The sequence below is a fragment of the Lampetra planeri genome, chromosome 60 (genome assembly GCF_965212315.1).
Source record: "Lampetra planeri chromosome 60, kcLamPlan1.2.h2, whole genome shotgun sequence".
Taxonomy (NCBI): domain Eukaryota; kingdom Metazoa; phylum Chordata; class Hyperoartia; order Petromyzontiformes; family Petromyzontidae; genus Lampetra; species Lampetra planeri.
In genome coordinates, this window is record NC_136166.1 from 1,136,969 (window position 1) to 1,149,886 (window position 12,918).

Here is a 12,918-nt window from a genome sequence, read left to right on the forward strand (position 1 = left end):
CGATCGCGATACAAGCAGTCGTCATCAGGAGAAAAAAAGAGCAGGAAAGCTGCTGAAGCAGGCCGTTTTAAAGGTTTTAAATGGGTGTAGCCCAAGGGTCATAAACAAAGTGGGCGGGGCGAGTGATATTAAAGTGATAAATTTGCATGTCAATGTAGGTCGCAGAGCTCCCTCCACGATGACGAAGGCTCGGAGGTGGCCACTGAATTGTGAGAGATATCCTCGATGTGGCGGTGGCTCTGCGATCTTACATTGACTTGCACATTTCTGACTTTAACGTCACTCGCCCCGCCGACTACGTTTATGGCCCTTGGGCTACACACATTTAAAACCTTTAAAGCAGCCTGCCTCAGCAGCTTTCTCGCTCTTTTATTCTCCTGATGACGATTGCTTGTATCGCGATCGAAACGTCGTAGTTTTTTGTTATTTTCTTTGAACCTATCTACGTTAAATCTTGATTTGAAGCTTTCGTGACCGCAGAAATCAACTCTTTGGCTTGTTCGGTAAAGTCACGTAGGTAGAAAAAAAAATAGATCACGAAGTTTCGATTGCCACACAAGCAATCGTCTTCCTTTTCCACCCACGTGACTTTACTACAGGCCTCCTAAAACTGTAGATTCGCCATAAATAGCGCCACATATCTACAAACTAAGCCTGGCTGCGTCTACAAACTAGTGAGTGCGCGGAGTGCGCAGTTGCGTAATCCGCGGCAAGACGTACCGCATCGTTATACCGAGCATTGCAGCTGCAGCAACATGGGAGGGAAGAAAGTGGCGACGCCGTTCCAATCCTCACACACCCTTCAGTATGGGATGGAGCTCATCACGACAGAGGCCAATGGCGCGCAGTCCTGTCGTTGCTTGTTCTGTGTTCACCAAGGCCGTGATGTGGTCGAGGTGACGGGCGACTCGGGCCGCAAGCGCAAGAACCGCACCGACATCAAGTACTTCATGAAGCCGTTCCTGCCGCATCAGTACCGCCACCATCTTGAAGGGCAGCACAAGGAATCGTGGATGCTCTACCAGACGCTGTCGCCCGATGAGAAGAAGAGCTACTTCAACGGCATGGCCAAGCGCACCAACACGCTCCACAACTACATGGACCTGTCGACCACGTCGATCGACTACGTGATCCAGAACAGCATCATTGAGACAATTATCGGGGACTTGTTCTTTCGCGATGACGACGAGGACAGCGGCGACGACAACGACGACGAGGACGCGGCCACAGCCATCGCCAAGAAGGCCGCCAAGAAGGCCAAGGAGAAGGTCAACGCGATGAAGCTGTTCGTCAAGAAAGTGAACATCGAGACGGGGACGTATACGTACACGGCAACAATCAAGAACGAGATGCGCTTCGAGCTCGCCATGGACCACGTCGGTGTCGGCATGTCGTTCCGTCAAACGGCTGCTGCCATCGATCATGCCAGGATCCGCACCAACACGCCGAAGCTGCAGGGCATGAACGACCTCATCGTCGCACAGTCAGTCCGTGTTCTGGTGGCCGTCGGGCTGCAGATGATCGCCAGGATAATCGACGATCCATCGGTGTGGGCCTTCTCTCTGGCTGGCGACGGCAGTACTCACCGCGGCCAGTCGTTCTTCGACCTGCGCACCCGCGTTTGTTACCGCGGCTTCCTCGTCAATCTGCACCTGGTCGCGATCCCTATGTTCGAGCGTCACACTGCTCAGAACATCTTCCGCATGCTCGTCAAGTTCCTCGACGCGCTGTACCCCAACTGGCGCGCCAAGCTGATCGGCTTTTCATCGGACGGCGAGAATACGATGACTGGGCGTCATGGGGGGCTGGAGACGCTCATTGTGAAGGAGGCCGAGAACGACGTCATTCGAATCTGGTGTCCGCCTCATCAGATCGATATTGTGGTCAAGAAATCCGCCGAGTGCGTCTTCGATGGCAGCTGGGTGAAGATCGTGTACGACTTTTTGGTGTACCTCCGCGCCCAAAACAACCTGATCATCAAGATGAAGGTCAAGTGCCCCAGGAAGGCTAACCAATGGGCCAATCTCGGGAACGTGCTCAAGTTCTACAAGCAGTACCGCCGAGCATTGATCGAGTACACTACTGAGAACAACCCCGCGAAGCTGCCCACCGCCGATTGGTGGGTTCTTACCTACGCGCTCGCGCCCGCCATCGACGCCATCAACGTCACTATCGTCCAGCTCCAGAGCCAGTCGCTCCTCATCGCGCAGCAGGAGGAGCATATTCAGTCGCTTATCGGGTCGCTCACCGTTTTGTTCAGTGTTGAGATTGTTGATGGCGTCAACAATCATGATGAGGCGTACGTGTCGTATCATGATCAGTCGATGCGCATCGCGTCTGCCGCGATCATTGCCCACATTGAGGACCAGGGATCGTTTGCGTAGGAGAGCTACGAGGGTCTCAATGAGGTCGACAAGACAAGGATCGTCAAGGAGATCTCGATATATGCGATGACGCTGATCGCGGGTCTCAACGATGTCAAAGCAGAGCGTAACGACGCCAATCGAGCTCTCGACCAGGATGCGGCGCCCGTGATGCCCGCTCAGCTCGTGAAGATGCGTCCTGGTGTGTTCGTGAAGGACGTGCTGGCAGTGCGTCGCGTGCATGTTACGAAATTCTGGTCAGCTGTGAAGGTCGACATGGTCGAGGAGGAGCATCGCCAACTGGTCAAGCTCTACAAGGAGGACACGATCATTCACGACGCCATCAACAAGCACACCAACACGACGACATTCAACGACGCGTGGGATGTGCTGCCGAGTGGTTTCGACAACCTCCGCGCTTTCAGCGGCGGGTTGGCATCGGTGCTCGCCAACACGACGGCGGTCGAGTCGGACTTCTCGATACTCAAGTGGGAACTCGACGAGTTCCGCAGTTCTATGATGCATCTGTCCCTTGAGGGCATCTTCCAGACAAAGCAGCGTCGCCTCCTGGTGTCGTTGCTTCGTTAGCAAGCGTAAATCAATGAAACAATGGGGCTCTATAGATGATCTACATTTATTCTACAAACTAATCCTGGCGGTGTCTACAAACTAAGCTAGTCTGTATAGTTTGTAGATATGCACAGTTTTAGGAGGCCTGCTTTACTATCTCCGTTGCTTTACCGATAGGCCCAAGAATAGGACGTCACCTGCTCATGAATATTAATGAGGGGGGGGGGGGTGGTCGATGTGGAGTGACGTCACGAGCTTTAAGGACATTCCTGAGTGATTTTAGTAGCGTATGTCTATGCCAATAGTATTCATGGCGAATGTAAATGGTCGGCGACAGAAAACCTCGACTAAAATAACAGACATTCAATATGGCACGCACACGGAGAACACATGGACATAGACACACAACAGACAGATTGAACATACATAGACATACATACATAGACACACAAACACATAGACATATTAGACAGATTGAACATACACAGACACACAAACACACAGACACATATTAGACAGATTGAACATACACAGACACACAAACACACAGACACATACTAGACAGATTGAACATACACAGACACACAAACACACAGACACATATTAGACAGATTGAACATACACAGACACACAAACACATAGACACATATTAGACAGATTGAACATACACAGACACACAAACACACAGACACATATTAGACAGATTGAACATACACAGACACACAAACACATAGACACATATTAGACAGATTGAACAACAACAACAACCGCCATTCACCACTAAGTGGCGGTGACGTCACCACGACGCTTGTGCCAGGCCAAGTGCACCTTGAGGCCACGTGAAATGTCGAACGCCCGCTGGCAGGAGGTCACGGGGCAGACCCAGATGCCACGGGTCGACTGACCGAGATGACCGAGATGACTGGCTGATGCACCACCTGTGCCCCCTACTGTATCAACTTGCTGTGCTTTAGCCACCCGGCGCTCCGCTCGTTGTTGTGAGCGTCGCTCCTCCGCCCTCCATTGTTGTTGGAGGGCGACTGCCTCCAACTGCCCAGTAGCATCCTTCACGAGCCTCCTCCACAGAGGCCGATCTTGACACCGCTGGTACCAGTCATCGCAAGTCCACTCAGCTCCACGTCCTCCTGTACCACATCACTCCTTCTCTTCTCTAGCCCGTGCCGCGCCCGTTTAGCCCCCTCGATCCGGCCGAACAAAAGCTGTTTAGGGATGCGGTGGCGGGGCATGCGGGCTACATGACCCAGCCAACGCAGCCTTGCCTGCCGGAAGAGCTCACCGATGGGACTTTGCCCAGATCTTTCAAGGATTTGTGAGCTCCTCACACAATCCAGCCTGGTTAAACCCAGGATGGATCGTAGGCAGGCCAGCCTAAATGTTTCCAACCGGCGAAGATGCTCCATTAGGGGGGTCCACGTTTCGCAAGCGTAGAGAAGGGAGGGAATGACTGTGGCCAAGAAGACCTGAAGCTTCGTGCGGAGCGACAGGCCAGGTAGCTTCCACACAGCGTTACGCAACCGATGAAAAGATATTGCCGCTCGACTGATTCGGAGTGAGACCTCTGCTGTTAAACTGGAGCCGGTCATAAGCACACTGCCCAGGTATGGGAAACTCTCCACTCTTTCCAATACTGCCCCATCACCGATTGGGAGTAGTGGGGGTGGAGTGTCCGATGGTACAAAATACCCAGGCAGGTGCTTAGTGGCACGCTCCAGTCTCAGCAGCAGTGTCTCCAACTCCTCTTATGAATGAGCAGCTATTACCAAATCATCGGCATACATAACGTGGTTGACCAATAGGGAGCCATCCCTTGATCGCACCCGGGCGTTGATCAGCCTCCCATTATATCTGTACCAAATAGAAATTCCCCCGGTACAGCTATTGATGGCTTCACGAACTACGCGGACAAAATAGATGTTAAATAATGTGGGAGCCAGAGGACATCCCTGTCGCACCCCAAGGTGTACAGGGAAAGGCTCTGACTCCCGGCCACGTAGTTTTACCCGGGCCCGCTCACCATCATGAAGGTCCTTAATGATCGTGAGCAGATGGTCAGGGACTCCGAAAGCACGAAGAACAACCCAGAGCCCAAGCCTACTGATGGTATCATAGGCCTTGACCAGGTCAATAAATCAGAGATGTAGGTCTTGTTGGAATTCCCTACACCTCTGCTGTAGCAGACGGACAGAAAATATGGCATCTGTGCAGGACCGCCCTTTCCTGAAACCGCATTGGGGCTCCGCAAGCCCCTCCTCAGCGTGCCTAGCAAGGCGATGTTGAATAATCCTTGCCAGGACCTTTTGATTGAACATACACAGACACACAAACACATAAGGCACATATTGGACAGATTGAACATACACAGACACACAAGCACATAGACACATATTAGACAGATTGAACATACACAGACACACAAACACACAGCCACATATTAGACAGATTGAACATACACAGACACACAAACACATATTAGACAGATTGAACATACACAGACACACAAACACATAGACACATATTAGACAGATTGAACATACACAGACACACTGTAGTAGGTTCAAGGAGACTTGGACGACGTAGTCGGAGGCACACTTATTTATTAACCACAGTTGTATATTACAGGCCGAGATATACAACACTCGAAGGGGTATCGGCCCCTTCACCCGTCTAACAGGGAGATCCCATAATCTCTGTCCCAGCTAGCCTATTCCTAGGTCCTCCACTACAGGGCTAGGGGAGGCTAGCTGACCCAGCTCTGGTTAAGCTGGGATTACGGCACCCTGAGTCCCCAGACCGGCTCTTAGAAGAACATCGGCTCTGGGCTCTCGGGGCCACGCCACTGGCTTGCCCTGGTCGGTCCTGAGAAGGACGGCGATCCAGGGGAGTCCCAGGGCCTATCTAGCCGGTCTTCTTGCTTCGCTGGTTTAAGCTGAACACTGAACCCCGAGCCCTCCGGCTCACCGCCTCATATAGCAACTCCCCCACCGAGGGGTGGGGCCGTGGGGGATCCCAGCGCCGCATTAGCCCCCCAGGCTAAACGGTGCGGACGTGGATGTAAGCATCTCTTCGCGTACGGGCATAAACCACGCCCGGTGTGTTTGTTTGCCCTCCTGTAACACCTCTACATCACCCCCCCCTGTACAGTCCGCAGCCGTCCCGGCTGCAACAAAATTCACAATAAAGATGCATCCCCCCAAACCCGTGTGTGCCTCGCGTAACTAACAACAACAGCAACAACAACAACAACAAGAGAGAGAAAAATAACCCGACACACCCCCCCCGAATAAATACCCCATCCCGTAAAAAAAAAAACATATATATAATTTCCAGGACCGCCCCAACCCCGCGACCCCCGCAAGGGCCGCACAAGTGGCCGATCTCACAAAAGTCTGCGCGTTTTGGCGCGCGTTTTTGCAGCGGGACCGTCACAAGGGGCAGCCCCGGTTGGCCCAGTGGTGGGTGTCAATAGTCCGGGTGCGAGAGTGTCTGGCTTCGCCGATGAGCGACCCCCGACCCCCCCGAGCAGGGTTGGCGGTCGTGAGCACGTCAATCCTGGTGCACCTGGAGGTGGAACAGTCGGTGGCAAGTCAGGCGAAAGCAGCGAAGTCGGACTCCGGGAGTCGGTGGACCCCTCACATGTTTGGCCATGCGTGTGTGTGATAGGAACATGGGGCGCAACGAACGGTTTCAACCTGGAGGGGTGCACGAACCACCGACGCTTCCCCCATCGGACACGTACACATTGTGGCCGCAAGACCTGCACCACTTCGACGGGCCCCCGGCACGGCCGCACCAGCTTAGACGAGGTCGCCAGTGGTACTTGGGGACAGTGCAACCACGCCTTGTCACCCGGTTTCCACTGGAGCACATGTGCCCGACCCAGCCTGAGCCTTTCATTCGCCCTCTGGCGGAATTCAGAATTTTGGATGGCCGCCTCCCGCGCCTCTGTCAATTTAGCGATGTTGAATTTGACATGGTCGGTCAATTTGGATTCAGCATGCGGCGTGGAGATTTGCAGCTGAGTCGCGACAGGTGGGTTAGCCTCGCGACCGTACATTAGGAAGGGCGAAAATCCGGTCGCCGCATGCGGAGCCATTCTGTAGGCCGCCAAAACCCCCGGAATATGAAGGTCCCAATCGGTCTGGGATTCAGACACCTGTTGGGACAGCATGGACGTGATAGTCCGATGCAGACGCTCCACCATTCCGTCAGTTTGCGGATGATATGGGGAGGTACAAATTTTTTTCGGACCCAGGAGCACGCACACTTCGTGGAGAAGTTTACCCGAAAAATGTTTACCCTGGTCGGTCAGCAGCCGCTCCGGAGCACCTTTGTCGAGGACGTAGCCCTGGACAAAGGCCTCCGCGATGGCTGCTGCCGACTGGTTGGCAAGGGGCCAGGCCATAGGCCATCGCGTAAAATATTCCACCCCGGTCAATAGGTATTTATTTCCCCTAGGTGTAGCGGGGAATGGGCCCAGAATATCAAGCGCGACGAGCTCGTTAACCCGGGAAACTTTGATAGACTGCAATGGTGGGTTGGACCCCCTCGCTGGTGGCTTCCGTTGCGCGCACTGAGTACATGACCCTAAAAGATCATCCACGTCCCTTGCCATGCCCGGCCAAGAAAAATCCAGCTGGAGCATGGCAAGGGTTTTGTGAGTCCCCAGGTGAAGGAGTCGCTCGTGTGCAGCCCACACCACTCTACCCCTCAATGCGGAAGGCACCACCAGCCGGTGGCGGTGGGATCTCCCGTCCCAATGCATCAAAAGACCCTGGAATAACCCCCACAAGTCGACATTTTCCGCCCCCCGACCAGCTCCCCCGATGCGACGGCGCATAGCGAGGAGGGAGGTGTCCTCCATTTGGAGGCGCCCCCACTCCGCAACAGACAATCCCAGCAAAGAATCCCTCCCTTCTTGCTCAATAGGACCCGCAATTGAAGGCGCATCAGCGGCGGCCGCAAGCACCGAATCGGAGATCACATTCGGAGGTCTGCAACGCCCCGAACCCAGGAGGCAAGCGCACTCGCAGGTGGGTGGCAAACGCGACAGAGCGTCTGCGTTCGTGTGGCGAACGCCCTTACGATATGTAGTCTCAAAATCTAAATCTTGGAGAATCTCCAACCATCGAGACAATTGTCCCGATGGCTGTTGAACCCGCAAGGCGTACTGCAGCGCCGCATGATCTGTGCGGACGGTGAAATGGCGACCGTACAGATATGGGCGATATTGCTGAATGAAGTAAACGATTTCCAATAGTTCCCGATGGGTAACACAGTACCTTTGTTCCGCCGGAGACAAAACCCGACTGCCGTACGCTACCACATGCTCTACGCCCCCAACAACCTGCGAAAGCACGCCCCCAATGCCCGTGTTGCTTGCGTCTGTATCGAGCACGAAGGGTTTTGAAAAGTCTGGATAACTCAATGGCGGAGCCCCCACTAGGGCGTCCCGGAGGGAGCGAAAAGCAGCCTCCTCCTCCTGTCCCCAGTGAAACTTGACCCCCTTTGATGTCAAGGCATGTAAGGGTTTAGCAATTGTTGCAAAATCAGCGACAAACCGTCGGTAATATTACGCGAATCCAATGAAACTCCTGACCTCCCCCACCAAGGTGGGAGTCGGCCAGGAGCTGACACATTGCGTTTTGGCGGGATCTGTGGCAATACCTGACCGTCCGACAATGTGACCCAAATATCGCACCGATTCGCGGAGCAAATGACACTTCTGGGGCTTGAATTGCAAATTAGCAGCCCGCATTTTGAAGAAAACAGCGCGCAACCTCTGGAGGTGTTTGTCGAATGTTTTACTAAAGACGATGACATCGTTTAAGTAAATCAAACATGAATCCCATTGAAACCCAGCCAGGACCAATTCCATTAATCGCTGAAAAGTTGCCGGCACTGAATGGAGCCCCATCGGCAAACGGTTAAATTGGAAAAGGCCGTGCGGCGTATGGAAAGCAGTTTTAGGTTTAGATTCGTCATCCAGAGGGAGCTGCCAGAACCCTGACAGTAAATCCAACGTGGAGAAGAACCGCGCCCCCGCCAGGGCATCAAGCGATTCATCCATCCGAGGGAGCGGGTATGCGTCGGCTACGGAAATCTTGTTCAGCCGACGAAAATCAACACAAAACCGCAATGAGCCGTCGTGTTTTTTAACTAAGACGATCGGCGCACCCCAAGGGCTGGTAGAAGGGGATATAATATCCGCAGCTAGCATCTCGTCTACAGCCGATTTGACATGATCCTTTTCGGCGGGACTCAACCGAAAAGGATTTTGGCGGATTGGCACGCTGTCACCCATGTCAATATGGTGTCGCAGCAGTTTAGTACAACCAATATCATATTTGTTCTGACTAAAACCGTCAGAAAACTCGCGCAGGAGGATTCGTAGCCTCTCAGGTCCGATGATCCCGCACAAAGCGCATCCAGCCACCCCTCATCACGGTCTGAATGCGGTTGCGACGGAGGAGCGGTGCTCACCTGACTAATGACCGGTTCCTCACAGGGTACCGGCGTCGCGTGCGCAAGCACGGTCCCTTGAGGAACCACCGCCGTTCGCGACCCCACATTTACGACCGCGATGAAGGGGTCCCCGTCCCCTTTCACAATGGTCTGGGCCGCTATCAAATCAGGTCCGTTGACCCCGGCCCTAGATGGTCCCAACAGAACACCCTGATCCCCAATCCCCTTAGCAAATGGTCGACGCAGCCTAAGAGGCACGAGCATCTGAGCTCCCGGCGGTACGCGTACCGTCCTCGCAACCAGCGCCTGTACCGTCGCAAATGCCGTATGGACAGTAGCGGGGGAGGACAAGAACATCATATGTCGGCCCGACGGGAGTTCGATGCAACCCTGGTCGATCAAGATACGAATCGGCATTTTGGCCAAGAAATCTGTCCCCAACAGGCACGGAACCCCCAGCGAGGAGGAGACCAATATCGGGCCGGATAATTTGATGTCCCCAATACAAATTTGTGCGTGGATCTTTCCAATAATGCCCAGCGAGCCCCCGTTAGCAGCATAGCATGGAACATCAACGGGGAGCAAAGGACGGCTTTGAACGGGGAGAATGTTATAAATTAAATCGGACACAATAGTTGCCGATGCTCCCGTATCAACTAAGACCCGCACCTCAACCCCATCAATATGCCCCACAACGACCGACGACCCCGCCGACGCGGCAACAACGCGATGGGCCAACTCAGACCACTGGCCCGGTTGGAACACCTTCCCCATCGTGGCACATTTTGACGCAACGACAGGCGATTTTGACCCCCGTTCGTTGTAGTGCGTGAGTGTGTCACAGGTGTGTGCGTAGGCCAAACATGTGGGGTGCCACGACTCGCCGGAGTTTGCTGGTGAGGCTTGGGTAGAGGCGCGACGTCCGGCCGAGGCGTCGCACCGCGCTGTCGAGGAGCCCGGCATCCCGAAGCCACATGGCCCCGGAGGCCACAGTTGTAGCAGCGCGTGAGCGCCCCAGACGGCTTGGGCTGATCCTGGCGGCTCGGTCCATCCTGAGCTGGTCGTCCCCCGGATCTCCACTCCGTCGTGCGACCCACAGCGCAGACCTCTTCCGATGGGAGGGTAGTTGCAGCCACGGTATGCCTGGCCGCCGCCTTGCTGGCCTTGCGACGCTGGGACAGCAAGTTTTTGTGGATGTGCCACGCGTCTTGCGCCAAGACGACAATGTTAAAATTGTCCGCCAACAGCAATATCTTCTCTACCACCATGGCGTCCACCCCTTCCTCGTCCATCCGAGGGAAAGCCAACTTCGCCAGGGCCAGGAGAGGTGTGCGGTATGCCAGGGGCGATTCCTTGGCGCCCCGCTGGCGATCGTAAAACAGCTGTCTGCAGTCAGAAGGTGGTCCGTAGACTGCAGACAGGAGTTGAAGCGCCATTTTCAGCGTGGCGCGCGCCGTTCTTGGCGCCGAGGTGAGGGTAGCGAGGGCGTTACTGTCGAGCATAGCCGGTAGCGCGCGTAGTGCTTCGTCATCCGTCCATTGTGACATTTCTTGGTGAGCAAGGAACCGTCTTCGGAAGGCTCCCCAGTCACCGTCTTCCCCCACAAACTCTTTGAGGGGCGGTAATCGCTGCTGGAACGCGGCCTCCGCAGCCGTAGATCGCGCCCCGTCGTTCCCGCCACTCCGCACAGTATTGGCGGGAAGGGCGGCCGCCATCGGCGGTCACACTGCTGGTGACGCGCTGGCCGCTATTGACGACGTGGCGGCTTCTGGTTGGCGAATGTCGGTCACCTGACGTAGCCCGGCCCTGCCCTCAGCACCCACTGTACTGATGGCAGCAAATCCGACTTCCAGCCCCGTTGAAATGGCGGGAACTGGCGTCGCGTGTCATCCGTCGTCGCCCCGTGCAACTCCTCCAGCCCCCAGTGAGTGATTTCCTACAACGTGGCGGCTGCCGCGTAGAGTAGCTCCGCCAGGCGGGAGTGAGCCAGCCGCAGTACAACCAATATCATATTCGGCCCCGGTTGCTCGGATTCGCCTTCAGCAATCTCGGGCTCTGAGTCGGCCGAGGTGTCCTCCTCCCCCGGTTCCCTGGTACGAGCCGTCTGTCTCGTAACCATCCTTAGAAGACCACTTCTGACGCCAGTTGTAGTAGGTTCAAGGAGACTTGGACGACGTAGTCGGAGGCACACTTATTTATTAACCACAGTTGTATATTACAGGCCGAGATATACAACACTCGAAGGGGTATCGGCCCCTTCACCCGTCTAACAGGGAGATCCCACAATCTCTGTCCCGGCTAGCCTAATCCTAGGTCCTCCACTACAGGGCTAGGGGAGGCTAACTGACCCAGCTCTGGTGAAGCTGGGATTATGGTACTCTGAGTCCCCAGACCAGCTCTTAGAAGAACATCGGCTCTGGGCTCTCGGGGCCACGCCACTGGCTTGCCCTGGTCGGTCCTGAGAAGGATGGCGATCCAGGGGAGTCCCAGGGCCTATCTAGTCGGTCTTCTTGCTTCGCTGATTTAAGCTGAACACTGAACCCCGAGCCCTCCGGCTCACCGCCTTATATAGCAACTCCCCCACCGAGGGGTGGGGCCGTGGGGGATCTCAGCGCCGCATTAGCCCCCCAGGCTAAACGGTGCGGACGTGGATGTAAGCATCTCTTCCCGTACAGGCATAACCACGCCCGGTGTGTTTGTTTGCCCTCCCGTAACACCTCTACAACACAAACACATAGACACATATTAGACAGATTGAACATACACAGACACACAAACACACAGACACATATTAGACAGATTGAACATACACAAACACACAAATACACAGACACATATTAGACAGATTGAACATACACAGACACACAAACACACAGACACATATTAGACAGATTGAACATACACAGACACACAAACACACAGACACATATTAGACAGATTGAACATACACAGACACACAAACACATAGACACATATTAGACAGATTGAACATACACAGACACACAAACACACAAACACATATTAGACAGATTGGAAATACACAGACACACAAACACACAGACACATATTAGACAGATTGAACATACACAGACACACAAACACATAGACACATATTAGACAGATTGAACATACACAGACACACAAACACACAGACACATATTAGACAGATTGAACATACACAGACACACAAACACACAGACACATATTAGACAGATTGAACATACACAGACACACAAACACACAGACACATATTAGACAGATTGAACATACACAGACACACAAACACACATACACATATTAGACAGATTGAACATACACAGACACACAAACACATAGACACATATTAGACAGATTGAACATACACAGACACACAAACACACAGACACATATTAGACAGATTGAACATACACAGACACACAAACACACAGACACATATTAGACAGATTGAACATACACAGACACACAAACACACAGACACATATTAGACAGATTGAACATACAC